This window comes from Abramis brama, assembly GCF_963993115.1.
Source record: "Abramis brama genome assembly, chromosome: 14".
NCBI lineage: Eukaryota > Metazoa > Chordata > Actinopteri > Cypriniformes > Leuciscidae > Abramis > Abramis brama.
This window is the reverse complement of record NC_139976.1, coordinates 17,354,494-17,372,309: the sequence shown is the minus strand read 5'-3', so window position 1 is coordinate 17,372,309 and position 17,816 is coordinate 17,354,494.

Below are 17,816 nucleotides of genomic sequence, written 5' to 3'. Positions count from 1 at the left end.
ACCAGGTACACCCCTTCATGACAATGGTGTTCCCTGATGGAAGTGGCCTCTTTAAGCAGGATAATGCACCCTGCCACACTGCACACATTGTTCAGGAACATGATGAAGAGTTCAAGGTGTTGTCCTGGCCTACAAATTATCTCTATAAAATTGAACATCTGTGGGATGTGCTGGACCAAAAAATTAGATCTACGGGGGCTCCACCTCACAACCTACAGTACTTAAAGGATCTGCTGCAAATTCTTGTTGGCAGTTACCACAGGACACCTTCAGGGGTCTTGTTGAGTCCATTCCATGGCGGGTCGGCACTCTTTTGGCAGCACTCTGGACCAACAGCACATTAGGCAGGTGGTCATAATGTTTTGGCTCATCTGTGGACATTGTGAGCACTTGGTGCTTGTTAAAACAGACTTTATATTCACATAAATGCCTATTTGTTCAAAACAAAATTTTTTGCAAGACAAGAATAATAAACTTGATGTAATGTTTTTTAAATGAGCGTTAGCAATTACAGAGTAACCCATTTTATTCCTTTCTGTTGTGCTTTTTGTGTGTGTATTCGTGTGCCATTTCAAATTAAAACACAAAGACCATTTTCAATTTCCTCATTACAGTAATAAGCAAATAACACACATATCTGTGTTGTTTGCATGAGTTTTTCATCTCTCTGTCTCAAGTAATGAATTCATCACTTTCAATGCCCCACATAAACCATTACTTTTAACTTCTGAACCATGACAAAGAGGCAACCATTTAGACTAATGGAAAGAAGACTTTGATGTGCTTTGGCAGAAGTGACAAGCGAAGGAAAAACTGAGAAAATGTCCTCTGAGAAAAGAGAACTTGCATCTGCATGCAGAAAACACACATAAAAGGATTGCAGGAAGGTGAATTGTTATGGTAGTTTTGGTTTGTGGAGGTCTAATAATGCAAAAACACGCCTGCAGCAGTATTTTGTGGGACTATTTAAAAGTTAAAACCCTTGGATATATTTCACGTACTGCAGATTGATATTGTTCAGATAGACATGGAGGGTTAAACGTTGAAATGAAGTGTGCTTGTTTATCCTTTCCATACTGAGACCATGTTATATTTACATATAAATGTAGAAAAAGGTTTTTTTTCTTGACTTCTCTGAGTCCACTTTGAAAATCCGAAAAAATTTAAATTAAGAAATATTTCGGACTTGGTCCCTAAATAGATAAGCAAATTGACACATTTATAATGTGAACTTTTTTTGTGTTAATTTGTAATTCATGTTCTATTTTTTAAATTTTGTGATGAAAAATATTGCATTAGAAACCTTCAAATCCCTTTATATGGCAACACCAGCAAAGTGAGTAAATTGTATATACGCAATCAGAGTTGTTCACTTCGTTTATTAAGCAGGTTTGCTTTTTCCAAAGAGTTTTAATGTATCATTTCCTCAATATTTCCTTGCACTTCCTTTGTCCTTTTATAAATGAAGCCAGAAGCATAATGTGGAACAGCAGTATTGAAAGAGTTCAAGTGAGTGAATCGTTCAGAAGAGCGGAAATGTACTGTCTACTTCACAATAACACCTCGCTGTACTTTATCTACTCAGAATCACTGGAAGGATTACTGTCCAGATGAACCAGACCGCTCCATGATCACGTCTACAGTGCTACATGATGTGTCTTTCCAAGCGTGTGATTTTTCTCTTTACTCTGGTACCCGCCTTCAGAGTTGCCATTTGCTCCCACTCACCCACAACCAATTAATATTTCACAGTCTCGACAGCCCAGGCACAAATTCAAATGGCCTTGAGAAGTGAGCTGCTTCTTTCCCACTTCACTCCATTTTACATTCTATACCAATTAAGTTCAAGTTCTTATTTTATTTTGGAGATTTTGAAATGCTTTCTCTTTTTTCCACCCCACCGTCCCAGAAGTCTTCATTAACGAACTGGGAGAACATATTCTGAATAGAAATGGTGTCATCCATTTGCCATCAGACAATACCGTAACAAGTGGCACAGCGCTCCCATCGCCCCTACACTTGGCAGAATCCTTCATGCCTTTCTCTGTCAGCAGTCAGAAGATTGCTGGCACTCCATGTAATGTTTTTGTGCCGCTAGACAATAGTGTGACATCTCTACATATGGATCAATCCTCCTCTTTTGAGAGTTCACTCGTAGGGTAATTTTCACTTTATCAGTTTCTTCTCTGCGTTCAATATTGCGATACATTTTGACGCATATGTGGTGATCGGTTGTTGTATGGAGCAAGGTGAGGAGGCGGAAATAGAGATTTCCTGTGCTTTTACACTTATTCAATAAATCAAATGCTTTTTCATCTTACTTTCTTGCCAGATGCCACTTTGTTCACTCTGATTGTTTAAAACAGAGATCGAGGAAAATGAATGTCCTTTAATAAATAATTTCTTGCATCTGGCTAGAAAGTAAGATGAAAAAGCATTTGATTTATTGAATAAGTGTAAAAGCACAGGAAATCTTTATTTCCTTCTTCTCACCTTGCTCCATACAACAACCGATCACCATCTATGCGTTAAAATATTAGCAAGAGAAATTCAGTGGAAGGAATATTGACTGCTGAGAAGAAACTGATAAAGTGAAAATTACCCTACGAGTGAACTTTCAAAAGATGAGGATCTTCAGTTTTGTGTGAGGTGGAGGGATTTCTGCCGCTGTTTTGACTCTTTTACACATTTCAAAATCAAATCAAATCAAGTATATTTGTATAGCGCTTTTCACAATACAGATTGTATCAAAGCAGCTTCACAGTATTAAATTAAAATAAAATAATACAACAAGGTTTGTTTCTAGTGGAATTTATTGATTGATAGAATAAAATTAAATATCCCCAAAATATCCCCAACTGAGCAAGCCAAAGGCAACAGTGGCAAGGAACCGAAAAAACTCCATCAAGTGGCCTAATAGTGTCCTAAAACTCCATCAGGTGACCTAATGGAGAAAAAAAAAACCTTGGCAGAACCCAGGCTCAGTCGGGGCCAGTTCTCCTCTGGCATTTATGAACTAGAGGCCGGATTGTAGTTTGAACTGTAAGATTAACAATATTATATGAATGCCTGGCCGAAAAGATGCGTCTTTAATCTAGTTTTAAACTGGGAGAGCGAGTCTGAGCAACGAACAGTATCAGGAAGACTATTCCAGTTTCGGAGCCAAATGTGAAAATGCTCTCCCTCCTTTGGTTGATCTGGATATCCTAGGTATGACCAAAAGCCATTTACCATTTACCATTTATAGGGCGATAGAAGATCCGTTAAATAGACTGGAGCTAAGCCGTTTAGGGCTTTATAAGTCAGTAGCAATACCTTGTAATTAATACGGAACTTTATAGGTAACCAATGCAGTGATGATAAAATCGGTGTTATATGATCATATTTTCTTGATCTAGTAAGAACTCTAGCGGCTGCATTTTGGACTAACTGAAGCTTGTTTATTGAGGACGCAGGACAACCAGCTAATAAAGCATTACAGTAATCTAGTCTTGAGGTCATGAATGCATGAACTAACTTTTCTGCATCAGAAACTGATAGCATATTACGTAGCTTAGCAATGTTTCTAAGGTGGAAAAAGGCTATTTTTGTAACATACTAAATATGATTTTCAAAAGACAGGTTACAATCGAGTATAACACCCAGGTCTTTTACTGTAGAGGATAAAGTAACAGGACATCCTACGATGTCAAAGTTGTATTGTGAGAGGTTCTGTGGGCGGTTTTTTGAACCGATAAGTATTACCTCTGTCTTGTCCGGATTTAATAAAAGAAAATTATGCGTCATCCAATCTTTTATATCTTTAACACACTCTGTCAATTTGGATAATTTAGCGTTTTCATCCGGCCGTGATGAAATATATATTTGAGTGTCATCAGCATAACAATGGAAACTAATTCCATGTTTCCTTTTAATATTTCCAAGTGGCATCATATATATTGAGAATAATAGAGGGCCTAACACAGATCCCTGCGGCACTCCATAGTTTACTGAGTTATGATCGATTTTTCTCCATTCAAATAGACAAAATGGTAGCGGTCAGATAAGTATGATCTAAACCAGCTTAATGCTTGTCCTTGAACACCAGTATAATTTTGTAGTCGATCTAAGAGTATTGTGTGATCTATAGTATTGAACGCAGCACTTAGATCAAGTAAAACTAATATTGAGATACAGCCTTGGTCAGAAGCTAAAAGTAAATCATTTGTGATTTTAACGAGCGCGGTTTCAGTGCTATGATGCGGCCTGAATCCTGACTGAAACTTTTCATAGATATCATTTTCTTGCAAGAAAGAGCCCAGTTGAGTGGACACAACTTTTTCTAGTATTTTAGACATAAATGGAAGATTTGAAATGTTTCTATAATTTGCTAGATTATTATGATCTAATTGTGGTTTCTTAATGAGAGGTTTTATAACTGCCAGTTTAAATGTTCTTGGAACATGACCTAAAGATAAAGATGAGTTAATAATATTGAGGAGAGGCTCTTCCACTACAGGTAACACTTCTTTCAGTAGTTTAGTTGGTATAGGATCTAATAAACATGTTGTTGTTTTAGATGAAGTGATAAGTTTATTTAACTCTTTTTGTTCTATAGTTTTAAAGCACTGTAATTGTTCTTGCGGGGTGATAATTGAGGCTGAATTATAAGGCACGATTGAGGATTGGACGTTTACAATTGTGGTTCTGATGTTTTATATTTTCTCAGTGAAGAAGTTAATGAAATCACTACTACTAAACTGTAACGGGATATTTTGTTCGGGTGACGTCTGTTTATTTGTTAGTCTAGCCACGGTGTTAAATAAAAACCTTGGATTGTTTTGGTTGTTTTCTATTAGTTTGCGGAGGTGCTCAGCCCTGGCCGCTTTTAGGGCCTTTTTATAACGTGACATACTGTCTTTCCACGCGATTCTAAAGACCTCTAAATTAGTTTGTTTCCATTTACGCTCTAAATTACGGGTTTCTCTCTTTAGAACATGCGTAGTATTATTGTACCATGGTGCTTTAATTTTCTCTCTGACCTTTTTTAATTTAATGGGTGCAACATCATCCAATGTTCTAGAGAGAATGGTGCTCATAGTGCTAGTTAGTTCTTCTAGTTCATCTGTTTGTTTGGGTTCAGGCAGCAGCTGAGACAGATTAGATAAGCAATTTGAGAAATTATCTATGGTGGATGGAAGGATTGTTCTGCCTGGTCGATAACGCGGTGCCGCATGACATATTACAGCAGTATGTAATATGCAAGTTACCAAGTAATGGTCAGTGACATCATCACTTTGTGGAATGATATCTATATCGGTTGGATCGGTTCCATATGATATAATTAAATCGAGTGTATGATTAAGACGATGAGTTGGTCCAGTGACGTTTTGCTTGACCCCAAAGGAATTTAATAAATCTATAAACGCAGCCCCTAACGCATCATTTGAATTATCTACGTGTATGTTAAAATCTCCAACAATTAATGCTTTATCTACATTGACCAATAGATCTGAGAGAAAATCTGCAAACTCTTTGAGGAAATCAGCGTAAGGCCCAGGCGGTCTATATACGGTAGCCAAGGCTAGAGATAATATGGATTTTTTTCTAACATCTAAGAGCGTAACATTTAGTACAAGTACTTCAAACGAAATAAACTTATAACCCGTTTTCTGAGTAACATTGAGAATATCTCTATAGATTGTTGCAACACCGCCGCCACGACCAATCAGACGGGGTTCATGCTTATAGGAGTATCCAGATGGAGTAGACATTTTATAAGCTCTTTACGAGTTCTCAGCTAGAGTGGTTCCGTTCACAGTAAATGCTGTTCCACACGAACTCTGTCTCTATAGTATTGAGTTTGTTTGGGTTTCCAATAACGTGCACTTGGTAAAGCATATAAAGTCTGACGCGCTTTGTGTTTCATAGTGTTTTGTGTTGCACTGTTGTCATTTACATGTTCACCTTAGGTCTATTTTTATTACCACAAAAAAATGATCTGAATACTCAATTAATCATTGAAATAATTGACCGATTACTCAATTACCAAAATAATAGTTAGTGACAGCCTTATTTATTTAATTTAAGTAATTTTAGTAATGTAACAGTGTGATTACAGTCCTGTTTAGTCTATTTAGTCACATTTAGTCCACATTTTGTTTTCCCGCCACTTATCTGTTGCCATGTCTTCTGTCATTAGTTCATCATCTTCACCTGTGTCTTGTCAATTACCTTCATCTGTGTCACCTGGTTTATGTTCATCAGTGTCTGTATTTAGTTCCCTCTGTTCAGTCAGTCTTTGTCCGTTCTTATGTAACCTTGTTACAAGTGTGTGTATCCTGCCTGTTTGTATTGCTGAAGTTATATTTGTAAGTAAACACTTTGTATTGGAGCCTTCTGCCTACCTCGTCTGCTTCTGCCTGCACACACCCTGACAGAAGAACGGACCAAGAAAAATGAGTTGGGAACTCGCTGGACAGATCGTGATCGTGGCGGTGGCTCAAGGTAGCCGCAATCTGTTTGAATATTTGGAGGGGTTTTATCATCTTGCCGTCACCAGCACCCTAAATGATGAAGCTATCAAGGCCTGTTTTCGGAAGGGGGCAAGCTTCGTCGATCCGAGGGAGCTCCCAGATCTCTCCGGTCTGGACTGGAGAGAGGTGCTCTCCATTTGTCTGGAGAGCTTCATTCCTCAGTACGCCATTCCTCAGTACGCTGTTCCACAGCCTGATCTTTACATCATATCTGCCGAGCTTGAAGAATTAAACTTAATTGACTTCAATTTTGATCCTGAGTTTCTTCATGTTATGTCTACCGAACCTGAGAATCTTCACATCATATCTGCCAAGCCTGAGGTGTTAAATTTAATTGACTTTGATATAGATCCTGAGTATCTTCACGTAATGTCTGCCGAGCCTGCACTTCACGTTTGTCCTGCTGAGCCTGCGCATCACGTAATGCCCACTAAGCCAGAGACTGTAAACGTCATGCCCGCTGAGCCTTTTTCACCGCTGGTCCCGTCCAGCCCAGAGCCTTTTTCACCGCTGGTCCCGTCCAGCCCAGAGCCTTTTTCACTGCTGATCCCGTCCAGCCCAGAGCCTTTTTCACCGCTGGTCCCGTCCAGCCCAGAGCCTTTTTCACTGCTGATCCCGTCCAGCCCAGAGCCTTTTTCACCGCTGGTCCCATCCAGCCCAGAGACTTTTTCATCACTGGTCCTGTCCAGCCAGGAGCCCGTCTTGACACCAGATCCTGAGCCGGCGGCCCCGCCATGTCCCGCTGGATCTTTGGCGTCGGCTCTTCGGTTCCGCCCTGGTCACCTCTCCCACCTGCTCCGCCCCCGTCAGTCGGCCCCCTGGCGTCGTCATCCCTACCTCCACCATGGCTCCTCCCTCTGTCTGCTCCGCCCTAGCCACCAGCGCTGCCTGCTCCGCCCTGGTCCCTCTCTCCCTCTGCAGTTGGTCCCTCCACGGCGTGAGGATGCGCCTACTGGGAGGGGGGAGTACTGTAACTGTTGTGTTCCTGTTTAGTCTATTTAGTCACATGTCTTTTGTTTTCCTGCCACTTATCTGTTGCCACGTCTACTGTCATTAGTTCATCTTCACCTGTTTCTTTTCAATTACCTTCATCTGTGTCACCTGGTTTGTTCATCAGTGTCTGTATTTAGTTCAGTCAGTTTTTGTTCTCATTTATGTAACCTCGTTACAAGTGTGTATGTATCCTGCCTGTTTGTATCGCTGAAGTTATATTTAAGTAAACACATTGTATTGGAGCCTTCTGCCTACCTCGTCTTCTGCCTGCACACACCAAGTAGGGGATGCACATAATTTCTTTCCAGAATAAGTCCTATCCCGATACTAAAGTTTTGTATTTGCCGATACCGAGTGCCAATACCTGCATTTTCATTTATTTTTTTAAATCTCATTTAAATATAATATTCAAATATAATAATTTTAAATTTCTTCTAGAATGATCATTTTTATCAAGCTTGTATATTTAAATTCAGTAATTTCACTTAAATGGCAATGAAAATTACCTATTAATTGTCATTTAAGTGAAATTACTGAACTTAAATATACAAGCTTGATAAAAATGATCCATCTAGAAAATTTCAGATGGCACTTAGAGGCTTTTGCATCTGAACTCTTCAAACCCCATTGGTGGAGCCAGTGTTGCTATGTTGGGCTGGTCAGTAATGTATTGAAAATGCAAAAGAAAAAATACATGTCAGCCTTAAGTGTCACATTGAATGTGTTCACAGGAGATTCAGAATTAGTAATTTTTTTAATTTCACATATACTCGTTCTCAAACTTAGACTAGTCCTTGAACATTTGGAATGCACTATAACTGTAATGTAAATGCATGGTGCAAGCAATTTGCCTCTTATGGTTTCATTTAAAGACCTCCTAAGTGAAAATGTCTTAATGGGATAGCTCACCCCAAAATTAAAATGCTTTCATTATTTACAAAGAATAAAGAAATTCGTGCATGTTTGAAACAACTTTAGGGTGAGAAAATGATGACAGAATTTTCATTTTTGGGTGAACTAACCCTTTAAAATGTATCTACATTTACATTTATTCATTTATTCTTATAGCAGATTTTTCCTTCCCTCCTTTCTTGATTTTTTTTTTTTCTATGACAGCAACACTTGAAATCGAACTGTGATTGGATATTTATTACAGCAGCAATTATCGCTTGGATTTTGAGGAAATTATGCCTTGGGTTTTAACAGTTTTAAAATATTCCTGTATGTGAAATGAAAGAGCGTAGGTTTGCAAAGTGACAATGTTAACACCTCTATAAGTGTAGGACCAATCAGCATATCCCCACAGTAGCACAAATACTTGCAGAGGCTAATAAATTGGAGTTTCTCTATTTAGTTTTTCCTGAAACTATTGCTATTTTTATCAGAGCTGCTCTGTTTTTCAGTAAATTAACTCACAGAACTCACCTCTCAGAGTGAAAAGTATTGCAAATTCTATTTAAAAAAATCTTACTTAGGACTTACTTTCTTCTGTGGAACATAAAGGAAGATATTTTGAAAATTGTGTACGTGTCCATAAAATGAATGTCAACGGGGTCCAGTGTTGTATGGAGCCCAATATTCTGCAAAATATCTTCTTTCTTTTTTTGTGTTTGTTCCTCAAGAAAGAAAGTCATACAGGTTTCGAGGGTGAGTAAATAATGAACTATTCCTTTAAAGCACAAGATGCTTTCTGGAAAATTCTCAAATCATGAATCTTACTTAGGACTTACTTTCTTCTGTGGAACATAAAGGAAGATATTTTGAAAATTGTGTATGTGTCCATAAAATGAATGCCAATGGGGTCCAGTGTTGTATGGAACCCAATGTTCTGCAAAATATCTTTTTTTTTTGTGTGTTCCTCAAGAAAGAAAGTCATATAGTTTTCGAGGGTGAGTAAATGATGAACTATTCCTTTAAAGCACAAGATGCTCTCTGGACAATTCTCAAGTCATGTTGGATAACACGGATCATCAGGTTGTTCACAAATATATAAAGAAAGCTAAAATGAAATTTGAAATGTGCAGGATTACAGAAATGTAACCTGTAACTTTTGGCAGCTGTCCATTCGCTTGGTTAATCAGACTGTTAATTAATACACTCATAATTAATTTACTGGCCTGTAATGAATATGATACCAATGCCCCCAGGCTTTTAAAAATTATTAATTTATTTTTTGTTGTTATTCTGCCAAAAAGTGACATTGTCTTGTTTTTAATTATCCAAGGGTGTCATTACGTATTTAAGCAAATTGCTTGCAAATGGAACAGAAAATTGAATCTGTATATATAAAAAAAACCTTAAAGGAGTAGTTCACTTTAAAATGAAAATTACCCCATGATTTACTCACCCTCAAGCAATCCTAGGTGTATATGCCATTCTTCTTTCAGACAATTACAATATATTAATAACTGTCCTTGCTCTTCCAAGCTTGATAATGGCAGTGGATTGCAACCAACAGATTGAAGCTCAAAAAAGTGCATCCATCCATCATAAACAAACTCCAAACGGCTCCGGTGGGTTAATAAAGGCCTTCTGAAACAAACGAATGAGTTTGTGTGAGAAAAATATTCATATTTAACACGTTACAAAGTAAAATTCTAGCTTTCGTAAGGTATTACGGAAAGGTATATGTGTAGCAGCATCATGGGCCTCAAAATCTAATGGCAAAGTGCTTACACTCTGTACAGTGAATGTTTGTGATTGGAAATCACTAGACTTATTTTTTTATTATCCTGAAATGTTGTTATTGGCACAAAGGATAAGCAATTGTATAAACTGTGTACTTGTTTTAAGAGCAAAAGCACATTTTATGCGGTCCCAACCAGGGTTGGAATAATCAACACTAATAATTTTTTTCATAATATTGCAACCCTACCCTTTAATAAGTTCCTGTTTTTTAATGTTATAATACACTGCTCGGCCAAAAAGATTATATACAAAAATGGATTATTATGTTGTTATATGTATAGCAACAGTTCTTCTAATCTGTAGTGTGTAGCTTTTCATTTCTTAATTTATTAAACAACCATGTAGGAACACATAATGGCCATGTTCTAGGAGATTCATCAGGCTCAAACTGTGAAAGAATAGTTGGGAGGGAGCATGAAGAATCATTTTCACACATGAATTGGCACCTCTGAGTCCAGACCTTAAACTCATTGAAATAGACTTTACAGAGTGCTTGACTCGGCAGTGGCTATTTGCACTAAGTTTAAATAGCAACTCGATTATTTTTACACTAAGTGAAAATAGCATATTTTGTTAATGATAGATGTTATTTACGCTAAGTACAGATAGCGATAGCTGCTATTTACACTGTTTAAATGGCAATAGATTCTATTACACTAGCAGAAAAATAGCAGAATTGCGTAAAAATAGCAGAATTTCCTTTGCAGTTAGTGTAAATAGTATTTAGATGAATAGTGGCAGATACTATTTGCACCTCAGTGTTGTTGTACATTAATCGGTATGCAATAATAACGTAGAGTGTAAATGATTATATTTATTAAAATTATTAAATGGATGCCACCTTATTGGGAAAATACTGATAAACACTGTTATTAAACACACGTTAGATACAGTACTTTATTTCCACTTTCAGAATATTTTCTTTATTTTTATTTAAAATAAATACCTTTCTGATCTGATATGTGATTGGAAAAGGGAGAAGAGTTCTGCAAAAGGTGGATTCGAACTCGAACTCAAAACTTTCTGCCATACGCCTTACCCCTAAACTTTTGTTGCTGTTACCAATTCTGTGTCTTCCGTAATTTTGTCTGGTAGTGTAAATACGTAAAGCCTCTGCCAACAAGGACAACATTACAGAACTGACTCTTGCATTGTCAATACAAGATCTTGACCAAAAATGATGGAAATAAATGTAGTGATGTTCTTTCCATCAAGAGGTGCATACATTTTTGGTCAAGATCTTGTAGCAGCATTAAACCACATAAATGCCATGCCAGAAGCAGCTTCTGTTTAAACTTTGCAGTCTAAAAATGACTCTTGTTGATTTTGATACAGATTTTATTGGTAAAAGCCTATAGTATTCTGATTAGTTGAAATAATTGGTTACATTTAAGTATTGACACAACAACACAGATACATTTAATAAGGCAGTTATAAAAATGTCCCTTACAAAGGTAAAAACAATTCTCTACTCACCTGCCATGTAATTTTCCATAGAGTGTCCGGTTAAAACGTGGTGCCAGGGGATACCAAATTTCATTCAGCTCGCTGACAGAGAAATTGAGCCATGTGTGCAGCCTTGATGTTGCACAACAAAGCCTATTATGTATGTTTCTGGGAAGCTCTAAAGTGTGCATACTTGTGGGAGAATGAACGATGTTCTAAAAGAGGCTATAAAAATTATGCCAGACAGTCAAGCCTATTACAGCGGTCAGAGTGTGTAGGTGGAGACAATGAATGTTTCAATCTTCTTTGCAGGAAAATATCAATTTAATGAAGGTCATTTTAAAGCTGGTGCCAGTATGAGGAGCTTTGATAAATGGAGCGGCAGAGATTTTTTTGCCATGTCAGGGAAGAGGAACACGGCAACCATAAGTCTGTATTACACTTTGCACATTCACCTGAGAGAGAGATGGCAACAAATCACTCGTGCATTCAGAAAAAGAGCTAGGAAATATAACACCATTTAGCAAGTTAGACAGTGGAACATGGGCGAGATGGGTGGGCACAGGACACAAATCAACTGAGGCGGCTGTTCATCCTTGGTGATTTGCTGAGGAATTGTATTGCTATGGTGGCTGAGAGAGCTTTGATGACCTGGATCTTATAGCCCAGAGTAAGAAAAGCAATCATGTAACAAATGTAGCGCCAGTAGATGTCCTCAGCACACTGATAAAATGAACAATGGAGCTGTACTAGCTTCAAACAAAATATATCAAGATTCTTTTCTTGTTTTCACTTCTATATTCAAGCAGTGCAGTCCATCATAAGGGAGATTTTTGATGACTTCCCTGATCATGTGGCACAATGCTGCGGAGGTTTGTCCTCTGAGAGTTTTTAACCATACTGCAGTGTTTTTGGAATCATATTTATCTGCGTTCACCAGAAATGTCTGTAAATCCATTATTTTGCTCTTCTGTTAGAATTACCGTATCTTGTTTTCACAAAAAATGAACCTGGATGTTGCCATTTTTGAATCTTGGAGACCATCTGTATCTGCTCGCAACCACCTGATCAATATTCTGCTAGGGGACCAGATGGGTTATTTGGGTTCCTTAGATGGCAAACAAATGAAACTTCATTTTTTTTTCTGGGTCATCTAGTGCAGCATCCATAGAGAATACCCTTCGTCCTGTGGAGTTCAATCATTTCTGCCTGCACAGGTTCATGTGAGGGTAATAGAGCAAGTTAATGCTTCTGTGCAGGGTTAAAAGACAGTATTACTAAGAGAAGCACACACTATATCTGATTTGGGTCTATCAAATAATATGAATTGTATTTGGAAACTCTATAATAGTTTTTCATCATAACAAAATTCCATAAACTCCAGCTTCTCCACTTTGCTGCTGTATTAACCATTGGAAAAATAATAGCCTGAGTAGCAGGGAAGAAAAGCGTATTGATAGTTTTACCAAGGGAGCTGATGTAAAGGGACAGTTTACTTTAAAATTAAAATTGTCATCATTTATTCACCCTCGTGTTGTTCCAAATTTGTATCTTGCTTCTGTAGAATGCAAAAGAAGATATTTTGAGTTTTATTTCTACTGAAATTTCTTGGAAATATATTTTTTGCAGTGTATAAACAACATATTACCTGTACAATCCGCTGAAGAGATACATGTCTGTCCCTCACAGCCTGTTAAAAATCTAAGATGGCGCTGCTGTGAATAAGGTCTATGAAAGTAATTGGGGTCCAATCTTGTTTTGGCCTCCAGCATTCTTCAAAATATCTTTGTTTTTGTTCTGCATAAGGAAGAAAGTCTTATAAGTTTGGAATGATAAGAGGGTGAGTAATTAATGACAGGATTTTCATTTATGGTTAAACTACTGTATCCATTTAAATATTAAAATTAAGATAATAGTTATTTTGATTTACTTGTAGATAACCAATAAATGATCTATTTATACTATTTTGTGTAAAAAAAGAAAAAAGTAGCATAAAATATGCAAATAAAATCAGTTTTTTATTATTTTATAATGTTTCCTGAAGTTCACTTATAATGTTAGTATGATTTTTACATAAAAAATTTAGAAGTAAAAGGCCATTTTCTACCCTGATTTTAGCCCTCTGATTTGAACGCTCAGTTGAAAGGTGTGTGTCTGTTGAGAGACTTCAGTGTTAACGCCCACTGATGTGATTGGCTGATATCTTTGCATATGAAATAAGTATTACACGTGGAACACTCTCGTAAACTTTTTACTATTACAGCTGTCAAGATTAACTAATCTTGAAAAGTGTTGATTATAGTTTTATATTTAGATCTACTCCCGTCGCATGAAATGTTGCAGCAGTGGGCATTGTAGCCGATGTTGAGCGCATGAATGCAGTAATTTCATCATTGCAACTTGATTTCTGCACTCACAAATGCTTTCATCATAACTAACAGTGCAAACACAATGTAAATGCGTCATTCATGTAGACAGCGTCATTCATTATAACGGCGAGAATCCAGAATTCAGTCACTAATAAACTTGTGTTGTGATTGACAGCTCCAGCGATTATAAAGAGAGGACTCTTTGAGCTTTCTGTAGGCTATTTAATTTAATCACAATTTAAATAACAGATTATTTTCATGCTACCAAGAGAAGAGTTTTTATGCGAAATGCGAAGACCATTTAGTCACTGGTTTGATTTACTGACACGTAAACAGTAAGGCTGGGACAATAAAGCCAAATGTACAATCGCTCTTCAGCGCTCTTCTTCATGAGCATTTGAGTGTGTGGTTAAAAACTAGCCTACAGTGCCATCTGCTGTTAAAAACTAAGCTCAGAATCAATTGGAGAGAGAATCGCAATGCATACCGAAAATCTCTGAATCAATCCACGAATTGAGATGCATCGATTTATTTTCCCAGCCCTAATAAACAGTAATAAAAGGTTTTGAGACAAAGAACGTCTGACTGTACATGAATTATTACATATCAGAAATCACATATTAGGCATTAGAATGAACACGATTACTTACATGTTGTTGCATTACTGTCGGGTCCTTATCTTACAGTAAAAGACTGTTTGCAAAGCCTGCGCCGAAATTGTGACTGATTTACCACAGAATCCACAGTAGCCGCGTTTCCATTGTCGGGCCCAAAGCAGGTGTGCTAGTGCGTGCCAGGTCCAGTCGCGTTTCCACTGTCACTTCAGGGGCTTGATTGTGCCTCGTCGGGGCTTCCTCGGTGCCAACGGCCAGGTTTTTTATTTTTTTATCTGAGTCAGGAGACGGCTGCGCTGGATGATTTCATATACCAGCTATCATCAGCATTAAAGAATCATTTTGTGATTATGATGCAAAAGACTTTACATGCTAACCTTAACCTTTACCATAGTAAACAGTCTGTAACAGTCATAGTAAAAGTCTGTATCAATAAGGAAAGACCAGTACTTTGTTTAGGCTTGGTCTGTAGGGAATTCCAAACCTGCTCACATATATTCAAACGCACATAACTATAGAACCAATTCTTAATGCGCATGTGAACGCCATCAGCGTTTCTCACAGGTTCGCATTTAAAGTCTGTGTAGAGAGAATGGTGTCGTCTTAGCGCCCCCTAATTTAATAACAAATGATCGTTGCGACGGAAGCGAATCAATCAAAACTAACTTTAGCTGGAAAATAACTTTATTAAAGAACCGCTATAAAGCCAAAACAATCTCTGTTACCCTAAATTATACGTTTGTCTCTGTAAAGCTGCTTTGAAACAATCTACATTGTTAAAAGCGCTATATAAATGAGGATGACTTGACTTGACTTGACTTAAACATGGTCACTGGAGAGATTGCTAAAGCTCCTCAGGTTGTATTTTTGGTGGAAATTTTGTAGAAATTATCTTTCTTTCTAGATGTGATATAAACATACTTTTCTGTGACTACAAATAAACAGAAACCAACACGACTGAATAAGTATGTGTCCTCTTTCTTTTGTGAAATAATGGTAATGTATCACTTAATAGTGTAAAACTTTGGTAAACATCAATGCTTGGGTTTTAAATCTTTAGGTAAACAACAAAAATGTCAACAAACTGCCGCTTTTATCATGTTCGTTTTGCGATCTCGCTAGTTTCCAGTGATTTCTTTTTTTTCTGATCTGATTAGTTTTCTGATAAAACTTCCATTTGTTGGTAAAATGATAGGTTCGTGTGATGTTGTTACAGAGAGGCATGTTAGGGGTGGGTTTTAGTGAAGCGCTGTGGAGCTTCTGGGTCAACGGTGGAAACACAACGTGGTTTTGGGCTCGGTGTTACAGGTCCGAGGCTATTAGCCCAGGCTGGCCCATTGAAAGCCCTGGCCCAACAGTGGAAAAGCGGCTAGTGAAATGTATTGAACAAACAAATAATGCTCTACTGAGACATTCATATAGTTGAAAATAAATAACCACTGTCTTAGAATTACGATCCTTTGGAAGGTAATGTTATTTTTAGTCCAGTAATTCTGTATCTCTCTTCTCTCCTTCTCATCTCACTAACATGCCAGAGGGTGATGCAAAGATGCAATGATTTAGAAGTAGGCATTGATCTGATTCTGCAGAGACGGTCTTTCAACGCACTAATTACGTCATAATGTAACAAAATCTAAAACGAGTTATTTATGCAGCTTGGTTTCAATAAAAGCTGTTTTTGTAATAACAAGGAAGTTTTGAGTTCTGAAACTTAAAGGATGTTTTAATAGTACAATGGCCTCGTACATGTCAAGATCAAGGAAAATTTTCATGAGCCCTTTAAGTGAATTTAAGCATCACAACATTATAATGTACAGTATGAAAAAAATGGATATTCATGAAATGTAATAGTATTTCAAGTAAAGTAATATTCACTTTAAGTGACCATTAAATGACAAAGTAATCTAAATGTGATAAATGGCAGAAACACATAATTACACTGTAATAACATGATATTTACATCTTGTATTGGTCAAAAGGTTAGACTTTATTTTACAGTATGTGTACTTCGTGTACTTACGCAAGAAAGTACTGGTAATATAAGATAACTACATGGGTTCAGGTTAGGTTTAGATGTAGGTTCAGGGTTAGTACCTAGTTATAACCCAGTTATTAATTGCTATAATAAGTACATAGTAGGCTATGTACATGCAGAACAGGACTGTAAAATAAAGTGCTACCGGCCAAAATATATCCAGTATGGTCTGACAGCACAACTCTGTTTCATTGGTTATAGTCTAGAGTTTTAGATTCCACTGTGATCATCCTAGTGATCAAGGTCAGAGGACTTCTTTTCCTCATTATTGTTCATCTCCCCGTGGATGTTTCAGTCCAGAAGAATCTGCAGGAAAATCTTCTATACACTTAAGACTCCAATGTCCCCTTCTGCGCGCTAACACTGTTGAACATACAGTGGAAAGTGGTATCATTTGTCTTCTGCTTAAAGGCAATGGCTCCGAAGACAAGGCTGCAAGAGTTAGAGCTGATGGAGGTGCACTTTTCTGAAGTTTTGCCATATAGGTCTCTCCACAGAGAGACGCTTTTAAAATATTAATAATAATATCCACTGGTTATTTTTTAAATTTCTGTGTCTGTCGATAAAACATTTTATTAGGGAACATCAGTGCACTAGGCTCTCTCTGTTGGCATAAAACACATTGTTATTTCTGAGTAAAAGGCAGATTCTCTGAAAAAAGCAGAGCCGTGTTTCCCGGAGCACTAAGTTAGTAGCAAATTCAGTGGGGCTCACATGTCTGAGACCACAATAAAAAATCTGATATACAAAATCACATTTAAATCTGGAAATAAACATCTGCACTATTTCTATCTCTGCTCTAATATCTGCACTATTATTGTTTTCACTAATCAAATAGCCGAACTTTGAAATGCTATTTTTTTCAAATACATTTTTCACTCAAATGCTACAATTTTAATTCATAATACATTTTTAAATAAAATGAATATATGTCACCATTATGTTCAGTTATATTCAGTTCATAGACTTTTAGTTTGTTTTCATTCCTCACATGTGTTTCCTTGTCTGTGTTTCCAGCCACTGATCAGTCACCATGGACACTAATCACATTCATCACAGCTGCTAATCGTTTAGTTAATCGCCACTGTGTATTTAAGTTCCTGTCTGTGTTCTGTCTAGTGTCCGGTATTGTTTGTGCGTTGCACGCTTTCTGGCC